A 21,343-nucleotide genomic window follows, 5' to 3' on the forward strand; every position below is an offset into this window, starting at 1 on the left:
TCCATATGAATTTTAGAATTATTTACTCTAGTTTATTGAAAAAATCCTACTGGTATTTTGATAGGGATTGCATTGAATCTGTAAATTGCTGTGGGCAGGATGGCCATTTTGACAATATTAATTCTTTGTATGCATGAGCATGGGATATATTTCCATTTATTTGTGTCTTCTTTAATTTCCCTCATCAGTATCTTATAGTTCTGAATCAAGGTCTTTCACTTCCTTGGTTAGGTTTATTCCTAAGTTTTTAATTCTTTTTGATGCAATTGTAAATAGAATTGTTTTTCTGATTTCTTCTTTTCCTAGTTTGTTGTTAGTTTAGAGAAATACAGCATATTTCTGTATATTGGTTTTTGTACCCTGCAACTTTATTGAATTCAATGATTAGTTCTAATAGATTTTTTTTTGGTTGATTCTTTAGGGTTTTCTATATTTAATATCATGTCATCTGCAAGTAGTGACAGTTTTGCTGATTCCTTACCAATTTGGATGCCTCTTATCTCTTTTTAGTGTCTATTTTCTGTGGCTAGGACTTCCACTACTATATTGATAAAAGTGGTGAGAGTGGGCATCCTTGTCTTGCTCCTGATATTAGAGGAACAATGTTCACTGGTTCACCATTGAGTATGATGTTAGCTGTGGGTTTGTCACATACGGCCTTTATTATGTTGAGATATGCTCCCTATGCACACATTTTGTTCATGACTTTTTATCATGAATGGATTTCAATTTTGTCAAAAGTGTTGTCAGATTCTATTGAGATAATCATGTGGTTTTTATCCTTTTGTTAATTTGGTGTATTACATTGATTAATGTACAAATATTATACTATCCCTGAAAGAAAACCCACTGGATCATCACGGATGATCCTTTTGATGTATTCTTTCATTCAGTTGGCTGATATTTTGTTGAGATTCTTTGAACCTGTGTTCATCAGGTATATTGGTCTACGATTTTGTTTTTTATATTGTCTTTATACAGTTTTGGTATTAGAGTGGTGCTAACCTCATAAAATGAATTTGGAAGTATTTGCTCAATTTTTTTAGAATAATTTAAGAAGGATATATATTAGCTCTTCTTTAAATATTTGGTAGAATTCACCCATGAAGCCATCTTGTATGGGAAATTAGTTTCTTGGGAATTTTTTGATTACCAATTCACTTTCCTCACTGATAATTGATCTGTTTAAGTTTTCTGTTTCCTCCTGGGTCAGTTTGAGAAGATTGTTCTTTTCTAGGAGTTTGTCTATTCTAGTTTGTCTAATTCATTAACATATAATTTTTCATAGTATTAGTATTTTCCTATACTTTTTTAATTTCTGTGGTGTCAGTTGTAATTCTTTTTTGTTTCTGATTTTGTTTAGTTGTGTCCTCTCTCTTCATTTCTTGATAAATTTGGCTGGGTTTTGTCTATTTTGTTTATTTTCTCAAAGAACCAGCTCTTGATTTCATTGATTTATTTATTTTTTTAGTCTCTATTTTATTTATTTTCTGCTATAATCTTTATTATGTTCTTCTTCAAACTTTGGGCTTTGTTTGTTCTTCTTTTCTAGTTCCTTTGTTGTGAGGTTAGATTGTTCATTCAGGATTGTTCTTGTTTCTTGAGGTAAGCCTGTATTGCTGTGGATTTCCTTCTAAGAACTGCTTTTGCTGCATCCCACATATTTTGAACCACTGTGTTTCTGTTTTAATTTGTTTCCATGTATTGTTTGATGTTCTCAAACTAAAATGCTTCTGTACAACAAAGGAAACCATCAACAAAACAAAAAGGGAACCTACAGTATGCAAGGATATATCCATAAATGATATATCTGATAAGGTGTTAACATCCAAAATATATAAAGAATTCATATGCCTCAACACCAAAAAGCAAACAACCCATCCATAATCTAGGCAGAGGACCTGAATCGACATTTTCCAAAGAAGACATATAGATAGCCAACAGGCATGTGAAAAGATGCTCCACTTTGCTCATCATCAGGGAAATGCAAATCAAAACCACAATAAGATATCACCTCACACCAGTCAGAATGGTCACTATACAAAAGACAAGAACTAGCAAGTGTTGGCAAGGATGCAGAGAAAGGGGAAGAGTCCTACACTGTTGGTGGATATGTAGATTGGTAAACCACTATGGAAGTCAGTGTGGCAGTTCTACATAAAAATTGAAAATAGAAATAACATATGACCAAGTAATTCCACTTCTGGGAATTTGCCGTAAAGAAAACAAAAAATCTCTGATTCAAAAAGGTACATGCATCCTATATTTGTTATAGCATTATTTACAATAACCAAGATATGGAATTGACCAAAGTTTCCATCAACAGACACATGGATAGAGGAGATATGGAACATGTATACAGTGGAACATTATTCGGCCATAAGAAAGAAAGATAGTCTGCCATTTTCAAGAATATACATGGACTTAGAGGGTATTATGTTGGGTGAAATAAGCCGGGCATAGAACATCAAATACCATATGATTTCACTTATATGTGTAATCTAAAAACAAAAGAAAACAAAATGAACAAAACAGCGGTAGACTCATAGACACTGAGAAGTGACAGGTGGTTACCATGGGGGAGGGGTTGGGGTATGGGGGAGGGTTGAGGTAGGTGGTTTAAATAGATGAAGGGGACAAAAAGGCACAAAATGTCAATCATAATGTAAATTAGTCATGGGGAAGAAAGTACACCATAGAGAATACAGTCAATAGTTCTATAATATCTATGTTGACAGTTACTAATCATAGTAGTTGAGGTAAGCATTTAATAATGTATATAATTACATTGTATACATGAAACCAATATAATATCATATATCAACTATACTTCAATAAGAAATATATCAAAAAAAAGGTTCTTACAACAAGTAAAAAGAGAGATGGGGAGTGACTTGTTTAACAGGCAGTTAATGGCAGTGATGGTGTAAGACCCCATGTATTTTATAGAGGTGGAAAATAGCTGGAAGTCCACGTAGTCAGTGTATATTGTGGCATAGTTGTTAAAAAAATGGAAAGTGACATCTTATCTTGGGGAACTACTGAAGATCTTAATGATTTGGTAGAATTTATTGAACCATCCCATTTGTCTTTTCTCCCTTTATAAAATGAGTATCAGAATAGTAACTATTGGGCTATGAGTTAAATACATGCAAAAGGTTGATAAAAGTTCCATGCATAAAATGTGCTCTCTTTAATTATCATTTGATATACAATAAAGCCCTTAACATAAAAAGTATTTAAAAGAAGCTCTGTAATAAATCCTCAATGACCTTTTGTCAGTGTATAAACACTTTCAGTGTAAAAATACTGAAAAGTGCTACTGAATATATTATGTTCTGTATTATTGCAGATGAAAAAGTTTCTGAAGCGTACACAGGACTGACCTCAGCCTCATGGAAAATCAGAACAATGTCACCAAATTTGTTTTCATGGGACTGTGGGGAAATAGCCGAATAGAGCTACTGTTCTTTTTCTTTTTCCTGCTCTGCTGCCTGGCTGTCTTAATGGAGAACTTCACCATCTTAGTCACGGTTACCTGCAGCTATCTAATCCAACAGCTAATGTACTATTTTCTCTGCCCTCATGGACCCCTGCTACACCTCCACTGTGATCCCCCGGCTGATCAGAGACTTAGGGGCAATAGGAAAAGACATTTCCTGTAACAACTGTATAACCCAGCTCTTTACAGCTCATTCACTGGCTGCTGTGATGTTCTTCTTGGTTTCCATGGCTTTTGACCACTATGTCACCATTGTCAGGCCCCTGCACTACATGGTTATCGTGAGCTGGCACAGGTGTGACATGCTGATCACCGTGGCCTGGGGCATAGTTTGGCCCTCTGTTGCTCTGCTGCTTGTGGTACAGGTTACCCTTCTGTGGTCCTAATCAGATAGGCCACTACCTATGTGATGTGAAGACTCTTTTGAAGCTAGTGTGCAAAGATATTTGTGCTGTTAATACCTTAATGATTGCAGATTCAGGGATGGTGGTGGTTGTCGTTTTTCTTGTCCTAGTGACTTCTACATATCATATTATATAATCTCAGGACATGCTCCTCTGCAGGGAGATGCACTCTCCCAACCTGTAGCTCTTATGTAGTGGTTTTAGTCTTATTCTTTGTGGCCTGTGTCTATATTTATGTACTACCTGCAGGGAGTGAGAACAAGGATAAGGAAATCTCAGTGTCCTACACTGTGACTGCCCACATGCTGCATCTGCACCCTCAGAAATGTGGAGATGAAACTTGCCATGATGAAGGTATGGTCACAAATGGCACACTCAGAATTCAAGTAAAGGTGACATTCATTGTGCTTTTGATCCTGTGTCCCCAGGGCATGTATAATTTCAGATGTTATAGGGAGCCAAGATGGCAGCGTGAGTAGAGCAGTGGAAATCTCCTCCCAAAACCATATATATTTTTGAAAATACAATACAACTCTTCTTAAAAGAGAGACCAGAAGACACATGACAACATCCAGACCACATCCACACCTGCAAGAACCCAGCGCCTCACGAAGGGGGTAAAATACAAGCCATGGGCTAGCGGGACCTGAGTGCCCCTCACCCCAGCTTCCGGCGGAAGGAGAGGAGTCAGAGCGGGGAGGGAGAAGGAGCCCAGGACTGCTAAATAGCCAGCCCTAGCCATCCACACCAGAGCGCAGACACACAGTGCGTGGGGTGCTGGATATGAAGGAAACAGGACAGTAGGACCTATGAGTGGGTCCCCACAGCCAGCGTCCCTGGGACAAAGAAAAGCAAGTGCTTTATGAAAGCCTTAAAGGGACAGTTACCCCACAGCTGGATGGAAGCATCCCGGGACACTTAGGCCAGCAGCTGGGAATCCCAGGGAAATTCGGGTGCCCTAACCCCCTGGGCAGCAGTGCAGCTCGGAGGCCCCTCACGGAGATAAACAGCCTCCCGGCCGTTTCCCCCACCAATGCAGCTCAGCCATATTGGAGCAGCAGCCTGAGGAAGGCCACGCTAAACTCCACAGCAGCCGGGCAAGAATCAGAGGCCCCGTCTGCACGCAGCAGCCCAGCACAAGCCGCTAGAGGTCACTGTTCTCCCAGGAGAGGAAGGCCACAAGCCAGCAAGAAGGGACATTCTCCCAGCCGACACACGTGCCAGCTCCGCACAACTATCTCTATCGCCATGAAAAGGCAGAAGAATTTGATACAGACCAAAATCACAGTTAACCCCTGAGAAGGAGATAGACCTAACCACTCTTCCTGCAAAAAGAATTCAAAATAAAGGTCATAACCATGTTGACGGAGCTGCAGAAATATGCAAGAGCTAAGGGATGATGTCCAGAGGGAGATTACAGAAATGAAACAATCTCTGGAAGGATTTATAAGCAGAATGGATAAAATGCAAGAGGCCATTGCTGGACTAGAAACCAGAGAACAGGAATGCATAGAAGCTGATGCAGAGAGAGATAAAAGGATCTCCAGGAATGAAACAATATTAAGAGAACTGTGTGACCAATCCAAAAGGAACAATATTCGCATTATAGGAGTACCAGTAGAAGAAGAGAGAAAAAGGGATAGAAAGTGTCTTTGAAGAAATAATTGCTGAAAACTTCCTCAAACTGGGGGAGGAAATAATCGATCAGACCACGGAAGTACACAGAACTCCCAACAGAAGGGACCCAAGGAGGACAACACCAAGACACATAATAATTAAAATGGCAAAGATCAAAGAAAAGGACAGAGTTTTAAAGGCAGCTAGAGAGAGGAAAAAGGTCACCTACAAAGGAAAACCCATCAGGCTATCATCAGACTTCTCAACAGAAACCTAGGCCAGAAGAGAATGGCATGATATATTTAACGCAATGAAACAGAAGGGCCTTGAATCAAGAATACTGTATCCAGCATGATTGTCATTTAAATATGAAGGAGGGATTAAACAATTCCCAGACAAGCAAAAGTTGAGGGAATTTGCCTCCCAAAACCACCTTTACAGGGTATTTTAGAGGGACTGCTCTAGATGGGAGCACTCCTAAGGCTAAACAGATGTCACCAGAGAAAATAAAATCACAGCAAAGAAAGCAGACCAACCAAATACTAACTAAAGGCAAAAATAAAATCAACTACCCACAAAAGCAGTTAAAGGAAACACAAAAGAGCACAGAATAAAACAACCAACATATAAAGAATGTAGGAGGAGGAATAAGAAGGGAGAGAAATAAAGAATCACCAGACAGTGTTCATCACAGCTCAATAAGCGACTTAAGTTAGACAGTAAGATAGTAAAGAAGCTAACCTTGAACCTTTGGTAACCACGAATCTAAAACCTGCAATGGCAATAAGTACATATCTTTCAATAGTCACCTTAAATGTAAATGGACTGAATGCACCAATCAAAATACACAGAATAATAGAATGGATAAAAAAGCAAGACCCATCTATATGCTGCTTATAAGAGACTCACCTCAAACCCAAAGACATTCACAGACTAAAAGTCAAGGGATGGAAAAAGATAGTTCATGCAAACAACAGAGAGAAAAAAGCAGGTGTTGCAGTACTAGTATCAGACAACATACACTTCAAAACAAAGAAAGTAACAAGAGATAAAGAAGGACATTACATAATGGTAACGGGCTCAGTCCAACAAGAGGATATAACCATTATAAATATATATGCACCCAACACAGGAGCACCAGCATATGTGAAACAAATACTAACAGAACCAAAGGAGGAAATAGAGAGCAATGCATTCATTTTAGGAGACTTCAACACACCACTCACCCCAACGGACAGATCCACCGGACAGAAAATAAGTAAGGACACGGAGGCACTCAACAACACACTAGAACAGATGGACCTAATAGACATCTATAGAATTCTACATCCAAAAGCAACAGGATACACATTCTTCTCAAGTGCACATGGAACATTCTCCAGAATAGACCATATACTAGACCACAAGAAGAGCCTCAGTAAATTGCAAAAGACTGAAATTCTACCAACCAACTTTTCAGACCACAAAAGTATTAAATTAGAAATAAATTGTACAAAGAAAACAAAAAGGCTCACAAACACATGGAGGCTTAACAACATGCTCCTAAATAATCAATGGATCAATGAACAAATTGAAATAGAGATCCAGCAATATATGGAAACAAATGACAACAACAATACAAAGCCCCAACTTCTGTGGGACACAGCGAAAGCAGTCTTAAGAGGAAAGTATATAGCAATCCAGGCATACTTAAAGAAGGAAGAACAATCCCAAATGAATAGTCTAAAATCACAATTATCGGATCTGGAAAAGAAGAACAAATGAGGCCTAAAGTCAGCAGAAGGAGGGACATAATAAAGATCAGAGAAGAAATAAACAAAATTGAGAAGAATAAAACAATAGAAAAAAATCAATGAAACCAAGAGAGCTGGTTCTTTGAGAAAATAAACAAAATAGATAAGCCTCTAACCAAACTTACTGAGAGAAAAAGAGAATCAACACACATCAACAGAATCAGAAACGAGAATGGAAAAATCACAAAAGACTCCACAGAAATACAAAGAATTATTAAAGACTACTATGAAAACCTATATGCTAACAAGCTGGAAAACCTAGAAGAAATGGACAGCTTCCTAGAAAACTACAACCTTCCAAGACTGACCCAGAAAGAAACAGAAAATCTAAACAGACCAGCAACGAAATTGAAGCAGTAATTTAGAAACTACCCAAGAACAAAACCCCCGGGCCAGATGGATTTACCTAGGAATTTTATCAGACATACAGAGAACACATAATACCCATTCTCCTTAAAGTTTTCCATAAAATAGAAGAGGAGGGAATACTCCCAAATTCATTCTATGAAGCCAACATCACCCTAATACCAAAACCAGGCAAAGACCCCACCAAAAAAGAAAATTACAGACCAATATCCCTGATGAATGTGGATGCAAAAATACTCAACAAAATATTAGAAAACCGAATTCAAATATACATCAAAAGGATCATACACCATGACCAAGTGGGATTCATCCCAGGGATGCAAGGATGGTACAACATTCGAAAATTCATCAACATCATCTACCACATCAACAAAAAGAAAGACATAAACCACATGATCATCTCCATAGATGTTGATAGAGCATTCGACAAAATTCAACACCCATTCATGATAAAAACTCTCAGCAAAATGGGTATAGAGGGCAAGTACCTCAACATAACAAAAGCCATATATGATAAACCCACAGCTAACATCATACTGAACAGCAAGAAGCTGAAAGCGTTTCCTCTGAGATCGGGAAAAAGACAGGGATGCCCACTCTCCCCACTGTTATTCAATGTAGTACTGGAGGTCCTAGCCACGGCAATCAGACAAAACAAAGAAATACAAGGAATCCAGATTGGTAAAGAAGAAGTCAAACTGTCACTATTTGCAGATGACATGATATTGTACATAAAAAACCCTAAAGACTTCACTCCAAAAGTACTAGAACTGGTATCGGAATACAGCGAAGTTGCAGGATACAAAATTAACACACAGAAATCTGTGGCTTTCCTATACACTAACAATGAACCAGTAGAAAGAGAAATCAGGAAAACAATTCCATTCACAATTGCATCAAAAAGAATAAAATACCTAGGAATAAACCTAACCAAGGAAGTGAAAGACCTATACCCTGAAAACTACAAGACACTCTTAAGATAAATTAAAGAGAACATTAGCAAATGGAAACTCATCCCATGCCCTTGTCTAGGAAGAATTAATAGAGTCAAAATGGCCATCCTGCCCAAAACAATCTACAGATTTGATGCAATCCCTATCAAATTACCAACAACATTCTTCAATGAACTGGAACAAATACTTCACAAATTCATATGGAAACACCAAAGACCCCAAATAGCCAAAGCAATCCTGAGAAGGAAGAATAAAGTGGCAGGGATCTCACTCCCCAACTTCAGGCTCTACTACAAAGCCACAGTAATCAAGACAATTTGGTACTGGCACAAGAACAGAGCTACAGACAAGTGGAACAGAACAGAGACTGCAGACATTAACCCAAACATTTATGGTCAATTAATATACGATAAAAGATCCATGGATATACAATGGGGAAATGAGAGTCTCTTCAACAGATGGTGCTGGCAAAACTGGACAGCTACATGTAAGAGAACGAAACTGGATCACTGTCTATCCCCAAACACAAAAGTAAATTCAAAATGGATCAAAGACCTGAATGTAAGTCATGAAACCATAAAACTCTTAGAAAAAACCATAGGCAAAAATCTCTTGGACATAAACATGAGTGACTTCTTCATGAACATATCTCCTCGGGCAAGGGAAACAAAAGCAAAAATGAACAAGTGGGACTATATCAAGCTGAAAAGCTTCTGTACAGCAAAAGACACCATCAATAGAACAAAAAGGTATCCTACAGTATGGGAGAATATATTCATAAATGACAGATCCGATAAAGGGTTGACATCCAAAATATATAAAGAGCTCACACACCTCAACAAACAAAAAGCAAATAATCCAATTAAATAATGGGCAGAGGAGCTGAACAGTTCTCCAACAAAGAAATTCAGATGGCCAACAGACACATGAAAAGATGCTCCACATAGCTAGCTAATTTGCATAGAGAAATGCAAATTAAAACCACAATGAGATATCACCTCACACAAGTAAGGATCGCTACCATCCAAAAGACAAACAACAAATGTTGGCGAGGTTGTGCAGAAAGGGGAACCCTCCTACACTGCTGGTGGGAATGTAAATAAGTTCAATCATTGTGGAAAGCAGTATGGAGTTTCCTCAAAAAGCTCAAAATAGACATACCATTGGACCCAGGAATTCCACTTCTAGGAATTTACCCTAAGAATACAGCAGCCCAGTTTGAAAAAGACAGATGCACCCCTATGTTTATCGCAGCACTATTTACAATAGCCATGAAATGGAAGCAACCTAAATGTCCATCAGTTCATGAATGGATAAAGAAGATGTGGTACATATACACAATGGAATATTATTCAGGCATAAGAAAACAAATCATACCATTTGCAACAACATGGATGGAGCTAGAGGGCATTATGCTCAGTGAAATAAGCCAGGTGGAGAAAGACAAGTACCAAATGATTTCACTCATATGTGGAGTATAAGAATAAAGAAAAACTGAAGGAATAAAACAGCAGCAGACTCAGAGAACCTACGAACGGACTAACAGTTACCAAAGGGAAAGGGACTGGAGAGAATGGAAGGGTAGGGAGGGATAAGGGCAGGGAAGAAGAAAGGGGGCATTATTAGCATGTATGATTTGGGGGGGTGCACAGGGATATCATTTGGCATGTTTCCCCAAGAAGACAAGTAGTGATTCTATAACATCTTACTACACTGATGGATAGTGACTGTAATGGGGTTTGTGGGGGGGACTTGGTGAAGGGGAGAGCCTAGTAAACATAATGTTCTGCATGTAATTGTAGATTAATGATAACAAAAAAAATATTGCCACAATTATATTTATCTTTGCAAAACCATCACAAAATGTTACGTCAGTCTAAAGGTTGAAAGAGAATGCTGAAAATAACTGATTTTATTAGTAGATAATTTGTTTCATTGTTTATGAAAAGGAAAAATAAAACCCCCCTATTTAAATGGGCTTGTAGAATAAAAACGTGGTTTCTTGAAAAAAATAAGTTTTCTAAAAATTCCACGTAACGTCACCTTTGTCTGTGTATAGTCTTCACACATCTCATCTTAAAACATCCTTTATGTCACTCAGTTACACTTTAATTACAGAACAAGTGATACAGAAAGACCAAAATTGAACATATATCTTCATGTACCTATGAGGGAAGGAATAAAATCCAGCAGACTCTTAGCCCCTATAAGCCTTTTTATTTAAAAAGTTTTTTAAGAGCAGTTTTATATTTACAGCAAAATTTAGGGAAAGGAGCAGAGTTCCCATACACACGTGACCGCATACATGAACGTCCCCTTCCCAAAGAGTGGCACATCCATTAGGATGGATCTTTAGGCTCTATTTGAACTTGCTTTGACACACTGTTATTACCCAAAGTGAGTAGTTTATTTACAGTACTGTTCCCTCCTGGCGTTGAATATTCTATGAACTTGCACAAATGAATAATGACATGAATCAAACATTATGGTATCATTTCACTACCCTAAAAATCCTCTCTCTGTACTTCTCCTGCCCAGCCCTCCCTCCTCCCCCCATAACACCTTTTTCCTTATTTATTTTCTTCATTAAGGAGAGGAGGGGCTTGAGGAGCACTCACAGTGGAGCCCGTTTCTATCACAGAGAATGCTGCAAATCAAAACTATGAAGCCTATTATCATTTGGCATTTTTCCCCAAGTGCCACAAAATTTTATTAGCAGGAAATAGGACTGTGGTATAAATTAAGTCCATCCCTAAAATGTTAAGATTAATCAGGTATTTTCTAATTATTTTATTTTTATTTTGTTTCTATTTATATATTTTATGTATCTATTTTCTAGCCTGTAGTATAATACCTGATAACAAAAATATCTGTCAAATAAATGTATAGTGAACTTTTATCAGTTGTTTTGCTCAATGTATGAGTGTATGCATAGAATATTTAAGAAATATTGGTTTTATATGTGTAAATTAAGAAATTTTACCTATTACCATATTTTATTAGAAACTTAAAAGCCCACTGTTACTAATTTTTATTAAATGAATACCATAAGCTGCTAATAAACACTCCTATTACACAGGCATGATATTTCAGTGCCCCAAATATCAGATATCATCAGGCTTGAAGACTCTGTACTTCTTCTGTTCAGCCCTCCTCCCCATATAACATCTTTTCACTTATTTATTTTCCTCATTAAGGAGCGTAATGGCTTGAGGAGCACTCGCAGTTCAGAATCTTGGGTGGGGCCTAACGGGAAGACTGGCTGCTAAAGCTGCTGTCACTAGCAGCCGTGACAGTTCGGTGTGACTTCCTGCTTGTGGCACTCTCCCTGCTCCTCATCCTGTTGCCATTTCTAGGCACCTACTGAGAGGGCTGACTTAGACACTTCCAGGATATTCCAGTGTTCTCTTCAACATCTGAGAGAAGCCTATGAATATGGCTCCATATTCCAAATATCCTAGGTTTTCAAAGCATTTCTAATTTCAAATTATTAATCTTTTCCTCTGTACATAAACCATCAACTTTCCCAGAACATTCTGATTTTTCTAAATATATGTTAGACTAGCTTCTTCATCTGAAAGTACAGAGTGGTTTACTTCATATTCTTATATTTTATTATAAAATGAACTATGATCTGAATTGGGTTCACTTCAAGGAAAATTGGCAGCTGTTTACATAAACCCTCTTTCCTCAAGGCCCTGGGAATGTATTATAGGGAGAAGTCAGGTTTTCCTTAGGCCTTAGGCTTCCACATTTCAGTCCAGCTGGTGTCTTAGAGCCACAGTGACGACAGTTCATTCTCACAGGCACTGAGTGTTCAGGTGGTCCTGAGGAGATGGAATATGCCAGAGTGCATTATGGTGGCCGAGAGTTTAAGCTCTGGGGTCGGAAAACCTACTGTGATAGTTCAGCTGTGTGACCTTGATTAATCCACAGAAAGTGCCCAGCTCAATTCTTGGCATGAAGAAAGTATTGTATATTTGGCTGTGTTGTTCCTCTTGGACTAGAGATGCAGTTAGGATCCCAGCAAAATTAAATTGTAGTTGCTGGTAAGAATTGGACCAGTCTCCCCATCCCTGACATTCAAGTTTTTAATCATTGTGTTGCATTTTCTCTCCAGACCAGCAAAGGCATTTCTACTCCTAAATGTAACTTAGTAAAAGAAGCATAGGTGTTTGATTCCCTCAGCTCCCAGGCCACCTTTTGATGAGGAGAAGGAAATGGAGATTTTCACTCTGGATGCCACTGGTGCAAGGCTGGAGATTCCTTCCCAGGAGCAAGGTCATTTTTAATAGCATCAAATATATGAAATAATTGGAAATAAATCTCACAAAACAGGTTTGTGAAGTATGAATGAAAACTATAGAACTTTGTTGAATGAAATCAAAGAAGACCTTTTTCAAGGACAGCAAATCCATGTTCTTTGATCAAACGACTAGACTTCATCAAGATTCTATTCTACTCCCCCATAATTAATTTCAAAGAAATCCTCTGAAAAAAAATAAAAGCCATTATTTTTTCCCAGTTTAAAAGATCATTCTAACTTTTATATTAAACATGAAAGGATATAGATTGGCCCACACAACTTTATGAAAGAACAAACTTGAAGAGCTTACATTGCCTGAATTAAAGGTATAGTATAATGCTACACAATCAACACATTGTGACATTCTCATAAAGGTAGACAAGCAGATTAGTGGAACAGCCTAGAGAATCTATACTTGTACCTTTATGATAAGCTAATTCTCAGCAAAGGTCTGGAGGCAACTCAGTGAAGAAAAGATAGTCTTTCCAACAAATGAACATCTATTTGTACATCTGTTGGCAGAAAATGTAAACATCTACTTATATATCTTTTGTAAAATTTAGTTCAAAATGGATCCAAATCTGAAAGTAAAATAGAAATTATAAAATCTTTACAAGGAAACAAAGAAGTAAATCTTCATGATTTTAGACTAGGTGAAGGGTTCTTAGGTAGGATGCCAAAACTATGAACCTAAAAACAAAAACAGTGGCAAATTGCACTTGATGAAAATTAAAACTTTTGTTGTAAGAATAAGATTGTTGAAAGGATGAAAAATCAATTTACACACTAGAGGAAAATATTTAAATGTATATAGTTACTAAACAACTATTGTCCAGAATATATAGAAGTATTTCAAAACTCAGAAGAAAATGAACAATCAATTTAAAAAAGGGTAAAAATTTTGAACAGATGGCTCATCAAAGAATATATGCACATTGCAAATAGTAACACTAAGGGATACTAAATATTATTTATTGTTAGGTAAATATAAAAATCCACCATGATACTGCCACACACCCACTCCAGTGGCTAAAACAGAGTGAACTTTTGAGTGTTTGAAAGGATGTGGAGCAATCAGGACCCACAAACCCCAGAACTAGGGATGAAAAATGGTATAATTACACTGGGAAACAATTTGGAAATTTCTTTGAAGTATTAAATATACACTTCTTATCTGATCAGACATTCTACTCCACACTTTTTCAAGAGAAAGAAATCACTTTTCCATAAAAAAAGATTTGTCCATGAATTACTATAGCAGATAATTAGTGATAGCCAAGATCTGGACACAGTCAAAAATGTCTAAAATTGGGGAAATGGGTAAGCAAATTATGGAATTTTCATAACCCTCTGAAGTAAACAGGAATGTACTACTGACATTCACAAAGACATGACTAAATCTCAGAATACATGGCTGGGTGAAATCCAGATCTTGCCTGCAAAAAGCAGCTCACACTGTATGTTTCCATTCTTATAAAATCCTTGAAATCGCAAATGAATCTACTGTTCCAGAAATAGATGTTTTCTTGGGCAAGAAAGAGAAGTGGGAAGACGGATGAAGGGGCACAAGGAACCTCTGGGGACTGGTATGTTCATTATATCAATTTCTCTGGTCGTCTTATAAGTATATACACAGGTCAGGCCCTTTGAATATTAATTATATATTTTGTATTCGAATTACATTTTTATATAGATATTAAAAATATATATTCTTGGAATTGATCCTGTTACTTCTTCTCTGGTCATCCTGGAACTTCTAGATTTAGATAGAAATCCAATAACTATTCTCAACTTATTTGTTCAAGAATAAACATTGTAGACACTGTGCAAATTTGCTGTCTTCCATTACTTGGAAAATTGAAAAAAAATGTAATTTCATAAATAAGTTCATATAACTCATACAACAAACTCTAATAAGGGAATTAGGAAAGGATGAATAGACCAAAATCAACTCTCACCAAAGTAAGGTAAGATGTCCTGAGACAAATTCAGGAATTTGGATTGTAAATAAGGCTCTTGCATATATCTCTAAGGAGTATCCCAATATGTGTATGTGGAATAGGTGGAGACATGACCAGCTATCTCCTTCTGTGTAATGACACAAGCTAGGTTAAGTAAAGCATTCAGGCATTATGTTGAAATGCACAATCAGTTAAAACACTGGGTTGTGATGTTCTTTGTGCTGAAATGCTAGAACTTCTCATTTCAAGATTTCTTAACTTTCAAAACCTGGCAGTTGAGGTACTAAACATGTAAAAACCCATTCCTTTCACTCACAGAAGGCACAGAGTCCTTTTTCTGCAGTTTAGTAGCTCTCTGAGCTGGTCCTCTAACCTCTAGAGGTTTGTGTTCTTATTGGCACCATAGAGCTAATATTGCTGATGTCAAAATATGCACTATTGTGAAATGGAATTATAAGGAACCTAAAGCACAAAATAATCTCTCAGTAAATTGTAATTCTTATTATTATATTGTACCAGATAACATCCTATAAAAGTTGATATCTGGAACTTTTACAGGTCTGAAGAAAGTTACTAATATATGGATTTGTACATGATAGAGGGGAATTGGTGAGCTGAACTTCCATGGATACATGTGGGGCTGAGCCTATATAACCTGCAGATATGAAGTCAAATAGGATAAAAGTGAATGGTAAACAGAATAAAAATTATTTGAGTGCTAATTTCCAATGACATTTTTATTATATTGCCTTGACAGTATATAAGACACATGAAATTTCCAAGAAAAGCCATGAAATATGAATAATTCAAATATCTTTTGGCAACTTCTATCTTCCTTTATTTACTATCACAAATTTAGATTAATTTTAAACAATAATTTTGTCTAGTACATTAAATGTAAATAGGAGAAATGAATCAATTTTTGATGATTTTTCACAACTTCAATCAGTTAACATTTTCTCTTTACCTGCATATTGTTCAAGCATTCTTTGCTTTTAATGTGACTGAAACTATATTAGTTTTAAATGTCTGATCAATAGTGTTTGTTCATATGGCAAGGAAGATTATCTTTTAAGCCAATTAAACAATTCAAGCTGATATATTTTCAATAACTTTGCATTCTTGAGGATACACTCCCAAATAAAACAGAGTATTTGTTTTGATCAACCTGGAAGAAGAATGCATCTGACCCAATGGATAAACATATGCATTTTAAAAAATCTCAATCATAATAAAAGCTGGTCACAGGGATGGAAGTGCAGCATGGAAAATATAAACAAGTGTTCTAGACTGTCTTCCTCTGTTGACAGATAGTAACTGCACTAGTTGGGGTGAGGATTTAATAATGTGGGGGACTGTTGAACCACTGTGTTTATACTTGAAACCAATATAATATCATGTTATTAACTATACTTCAATATAAAAAAGTACAAAATAATTGTTTTTTAAGAAACGTAAATACATTGTTAGTTCATAACATAATTAACAATAAAATATTTTCTCTAGATCAAACTAATATTTTAATATTCTATAATCATTATGATGTTGAAAAATTATTGTTTTCCCCTTTATAGAATTATTTACAATAGATTTCTAAAATAAAAGAAATAAAAAGAAGCAAAAATCTATCAGGAATAAATATTTAAATAGTGGTGTCAATTCATTTTTTTGGTAAATTTCACATTATTGTTATATTTTTTACACAGATTAATGTTTTATTTCTTTTCAGATATTTAAGCCATCTGGTTAGAATATATGCCAATTTGAAATACATGGAGAGAGAGAGGAATATCTCGGAATTCATCCTTTTGGGGCTTTCTTATGACCAAAACATACAAATATTTTGCTTTGTGCTCCTCTTATTCTGTTATGCTGCCCTGTTGGCAGGAAACCGTTTGATCCTTTTCTCCATTCAATGCAACCTTTTTAACTCAGTGATGTACTATTTCCTCAGCTACTTATCCTGCATGGACATCTGCTACACCTCTATCTTTACACCTAAAGTAATTGCTGACCTTCTGTGGAAAGAAAAACCATCTCCTACAGTAACTGCATGAAAGGAGCTTTGTTCCTAAGTTCCTCAAGAATAAAAGAGAGAACTGGACAAGATCACTATGATAATCTGAAGGTTACTAACAGGATCCATGTGGTTTCCAGTGTCTCAAAAAGCCCAAGTGAATCACATATTTTCCTACAATAATGCTATAGATTGACTAAAATATTTTTACTTTTTGTTAGTATGGCAACTCAGGGCTCTTTACTGTAATATTTTTAATCCCTTATTGATTAGTGCTGATAGTGTACGGTCCCTCTGAGGTAATATGTTATTATTAAATCCACACAGGGAAATTTCCAATTAATAGGAATTTCTACATAAGGAATGTCTGGTAGCATTCCACAATCATAGAGCATAATTTTTGTGTTAGACAACTCTATTGCATTCTAGTCTTATGAAAATAGATACGTGATATAACCCAAACATACTACTTCATGATCGTGTCATTCAACACTTTTGGCCTTGCCTTGTGAACAAGAAAAAAAGTGTTCATTACCTGTATTTGATCTTTGTAGGAGATGGCAGGTCTCTGCTTGAATGCTGCTTTGAGAGTTGGCTCAAATCACCTTCTCCTTTTCCTATTCTGCCTCTTGCAGGTTCAAAAGTTGGCCTAGCTGCTGTAATCTTTTACACTTTGAAGGAAAATAGTATCTAGTTATTCCCAATATGATAAACTTTCATTATATAAAGTATTGACAAATATCCAACTTGTGAAATCACTTCCAAAACTCGTTCTCCAAATTTTACTTTCACCTCAAACAAAAGGTCTCAAGAAAACAAATAATGAGTCTCAGGAATACAGGAATACAACTTCTTAAGCAGTTCTTAATTAGTGCAAACAATTCTGTCGTGAAGATGAGCTTGTTTCTTGTTCTCCTTCTGGCTCTGTGGCCCTGGGCAAGTTACCCAATGTAGGTTCCTGTGGAATGGGGATATTCCTAATGGGATTACTGTAAGAATTATTAGACTTGACATATCAAAGCCTTGTAAAATTCAGTGCAGCCATGCCTGAGTTTTAAAAATTCTCAACTCAACCTTACTCCACCAGACTCTCTAAAGTTTGCACCTCACACAACAGAAAATAGGCTACAAAAACAAAAAAAAAATACTTTGAAAATCCCTGGACAAAGTTACTGTCTTGGAGAAAAACGTGCTAAATTTCAATGACAGTTACATAGGCAAAATTCTCCAACAACTTTTTGTTGATGCAATCTTCTCCTACAAAAACCATCGTTAATAAAAATCTTGTATTTTACAGGTTATAATTTACTGAATGTCCAAAAGACAGGAACCTCACCCTAAATGATTCTGTTAACCAAAAGTCTTCATGGTATTTCTGGGTTTGAGCAGCCAAAAGGGTACCGCACAGCAGATACAGCTCCCCAAACCCGTGAAATGTTGGAAAAGCAAGTGTGTGAGAAAGCTGGGGGAACTGGTTTACTTCCCTAGATTTTTCACAACAGGAGGGATGTATCCAGAGAGGGAGACACAGGGTTTTCTGTCCCGGGGACACCGCTGCCTCCCACGGACACTCCACCGGCGAATAATCATCACTCCCGCCTCGGGGCCGGGAGCCTTCGGGCTGTCCCCGGGGGTCTCCGCTCCTCCCCAAGGCCCGACCCGCTGTGGAGCGAGGCCGGCCAACCCCGCTTAGCCGCGCGCACAGCTACCTTCCCGCGGCGCGGCGCACGACAGCCGCCGGGCTCCGCCGCTGCCGCCGCCGCGTTCCACCGCTGCCCGCAGCTCCAGAGCATCCGTCAGCCAACCCCGAACCCACCGAACTTTCCGCCTTACGTGGACAATAGATTCCGCCAGCTTCCGGCCGCTCACATTGGCAGAGGTCCCACGCAGCGACCGCCGCACCTCACGCAGACACCATGACGACTCGCGACTCCCAGGAACCCCTGCGCCAAAGCCCAAGACCCGGGAGCAAACCCGGGCTCTTCAAACGCACGTCATAGGCGGAGGGAGCCACCAACCCGCGGAAGCCAAGCTGTACGTTGGCATGACGACGGTGGGGCCCGAGCCTAGGCGTTCGACTGGGCGGGCGTTTGAAACCAGTGCTTCAGAGTAGACAGTGCTTAATTTAAGGTCTCTCCCGTCTTTTCCTTTCCCGACCCCCTCCTAGACTCCTTCGTGGACGGAAAGCTCCAGGTAGCCGACTCCACATCCCGGCCAGCGACAGAGAGCCACCGGCTCCTGCTTCGTTTCTGCTGAGCCTAGAGAGTTGGCGAGCCTAGAGGGTTGGGCTACGGAATAACTAGTATTTTCATTTAATTGGATTTGAAGAAAGAACAAATATATACGGGGGCAACCACGATCTTTATAAAGGTACCATTCCTGCAAAAATATTAGTCTTCAAAGCAAAGGTTATATTTGTATTGTTGGTTAAAAGTTTTACTTTTAAAGAAACCTAAGTTCTGGGAGGGGAGGTGTCACTATTGGAGATTCTTTTATTAACGCGACATGGAGCACCCAGAACGGTGGGCCCAACTGCCAGGAGCAGGAACGATTCCACTGTGCTGTCTTTGCTCTGCTGCCTGTGTCCCACGAGAACAGATCACCATCCTTCAGGTCTCAGCTCAGATGTCACCTACATGAGTTTTTCCCTCATATCTACATTTTCACCTCCAACACAAAAATACTGTCGCATCACCCTTTATTATTTTTTCATAGTACTAAACAATCCTGAACTTAACTCTGTTCATTGTTTACTGCCATTTTACTTGTCTGAGAGGAAGCATAGCAGAGTCATTGAGAAAGAGTTCTACAGTCTGACTCTCGGTTTGAAATTCCAGCTCTGCCCTCTGCTAGCTCTGTGACCTTAGGCAGGTTATTTACCTTTTCTGTACCCTAAGTTTCCTTATGTACAAAATGAAGATATTTCTAGTCTCTACCTTACAATGCTGTAAGAATTAAATGAATACTTATAAAGTGCTTAAAACTGTCTCAACAAACAATACCTGCTAAATGTTGGCTGTTATTAATATTATTTTATTATTATTGTCTATCTTCCTGTATTAGAACGCAAGTTCCAGGAAAACAGGAACCTTATCTCTTGTTCATCTGTGTATATCCTCCGCATATAGAACAGTGCGTGGCACATAATAGGTGCTGAGTATTTGTTGAATGAATGAATGAATCATGCACTATGAAGTGGAGAAATGAAGTAATAATGACAAGGTTCTGACACCATTACAGAAAATACCCTTGGTTTTTATTCCAGTGGCCTTTATCAGCTCTGAATTCATGACCCTGATTCATTTAACATCTAGCCCACCACCTAATCTTTTGATAACCAACCATGATTAAATAACCACTCCTGTAATTTCATTAATTCATTAATTTCATATTAGTCCACGAAATTTAAAGCTTTGACTTAATGGTCTGAAAGTATTAATAAAAGATAAGAATATTAAAGTGTTAATAAGTATTAAGTAAACAGTTTATGTTACGTGATTTAAAGTACTAATAAGAAAACTACAAAGCTTGTGGCTTAAATGTTTTGAAAGTATTAGAAAAAGAAACTAAAATTAAGTTTACTAAAAACTTAAAATTCATCCTATCAGCTGCCTTTGCTGGCAAAAATCTTATATAACCTCCCAAGAATTCTCATTTTAAACCCATTAATACAAAAATCTCTTTGAGCCCTTAATTCTCCAGCTAATCCTCTTATACTCTTAATTTTTTATTCCCACTCTGCAATAATATGATTTCCCACATTCCCCTTTGCTCAAGTCCACACCCCTCTTCCACCCACTTTTCCCTCCTGACCCTCTTTCCCGGGAGTTGATGATGCTCTGACTTCTCTGGGAAAAGAAGCTCTTCAACAAGGACTACTTATCTCCCCCAGGCAAACCTACCAAGCTGCCTTTGAGTTTGCCCAAACCCTCAGTTTTCCATGTGTGGTGACCCCAAACCCTCTCCTCTGTTCTCTGGATTCCAAGTTCTCTGGCTTTCCTAGTAACTGGCGTCCTGCTGTATTTCCTGTCTTTCATTGTCTGTGAATCCATCCCCTTCAGATCATTCTTCCAGCTTTTGTATATGCTGTAGTATATCTTAGCCTTAAAAAATGCTCCTTCAAAAAGAAAAAGAAGAAAAAAAATGTAGCCTAAACATGCCTACAAGGGAAGCTTCACAAAAGAGAATGAATAAATCATTAGGCAACTGTCAAAAAAAAATGCCCCTTTATTTTAATATGACACCGTTACTATTTTAATCAATGTAAAAAGGATATTTTATATAATAGCTGTGATTACAAAACTGAATATTCTTATGGCAGGATGTAGGAATTCCAGCTTCAACACTTATACAAACACTGTGTCCAGTAGAATTAAACATCCAAAAGAAAAACTATAAAAATTTAAAAAGGAAATTTAAGGGAC

At 37.6% G+C, this 21,343-nt stretch overlaps 2 pseudogenes; one reads left to right on the top strand and one right to left on the bottom strand.

Moving 5' to 3' along the window:
- The window catches only part of LOC108394373 (olfactory receptor 4C46-like), a 33,599-nt pseudogene extending 14,749 nt beyond the window's left edge, over positions 1–18,850 (bottom strand).
- LOC108383426 (olfactory receptor 4P4-like) lies at positions 1,735–5,658 on the top strand (annotated as a pseudogene).
- Positions 18,851–21,343: the final 2,493 nt, after the last annotated feature.

Source organism: Manis javanica, chromosome 15 (genome assembly GCF_040802235.1).
Source record: "Manis javanica isolate MJ-LG chromosome 15, MJ_LKY, whole genome shotgun sequence".
Classification (NCBI taxonomy): domain Eukaryota; kingdom Metazoa; phylum Chordata; class Mammalia; order Pholidota; family Manidae; genus Manis; species Manis javanica.